Raw genomic sequence first — 1104 nt, 5'->3', positions numbered from 1 at the left:
CGGAGAGTGAAACTCTGAAGCGCTCAGTCAGAGTGTTCTGTGAGTGAAAATATATCTGTGCTAAACTTATACTCAGCCTCCAACTCACACACTGTCGAGTAAAATCTGATAATTTATTAGCCATTGGCTAATATTAGACATCATTTAGTCGCCCAGAGTGAAGATTTAGTCGCAAATGCGAGTGATTTACTCGCACTGTAGAGGGTTGGTAAGGGTGCTCCGATCAGAATTTTTGGATCACAGGAAGCAGTATCTGCTGATACGATCACAGATACCGATATTTGTTAGTTATTTAATAAAAAAAAATATGAATTGAACCTCACCTTCAGAATTATAATTATTTTAACTGCACCGAACGGAGATTGAAACGGTGCTGCTAAAAGCCATGCCAAACCTCTCACGCCAGGTGCGTTATCAGCTTGAGATCGGTTTATGAGATCGGCCTAACTGTCACCTTCCCACCTGTGAGACGCTTGATGCTTTTTTTTCGTTGTCTTTTTTCCCTATCACATATTTTACTAATCATCATAAGTTATATATTATTTGAAAGCTTAAAATCTCAAAATCCATTCTGTGAAAACCATTTTGAAATCGGACATTGTATTACCACAGAAATGGTACTTTAAAATCTTTTATTTTTAAATCTTAGTGGGTGGTGTCAAGTGTCATATTACAAAATGTATTACGTTATTTTACAATCAAAACTTTTTATAATCTTGAGAATACATATTGTTGGAAAGGTCTGAGTTTCAAGATTCCATATTTGGTGATTATTTTGTGATAGCAGTAATATTGAGAGAGAAATTCATACATTTGTGACAGAAAAAATGCATTAAAAAATTCAATGGAGTTTGGATGTCACCCGGTGGCTGTTTTTGGTATAAGGCCCTAAATAAAATCTCACAGGAACCTCAATTTTTTTTCATATCAACTTCAAATTTGGAATATAACTTAAGACAAAAAGAATTACTTTTATAGCAATTTTGGATTAAAAAATATTTTGTAAAATATTTATTTTATATAAAATATAAAATAGTATAGTGCATTTTCTTTACAGTAAATTTAAACTTCTATAACTTTTTGATACTTTCATTTTTTGAGAAA

Source organism: Sinocyclocheilus rhinocerous, unplaced genomic scaffold, assembly GCF_001515625.1.
Source record: "Sinocyclocheilus rhinocerous isolate Xijiao unplaced genomic scaffold, SAMN03320098_v1.1 scaffold1515, whole genome shotgun sequence".
Taxonomy (NCBI): domain Eukaryota; kingdom Metazoa; phylum Chordata; class Actinopteri; order Cypriniformes; family Cyprinidae; genus Sinocyclocheilus; species Sinocyclocheilus rhinocerous.
Note: the sequence above shows the minus strand (reverse complement) of the source record.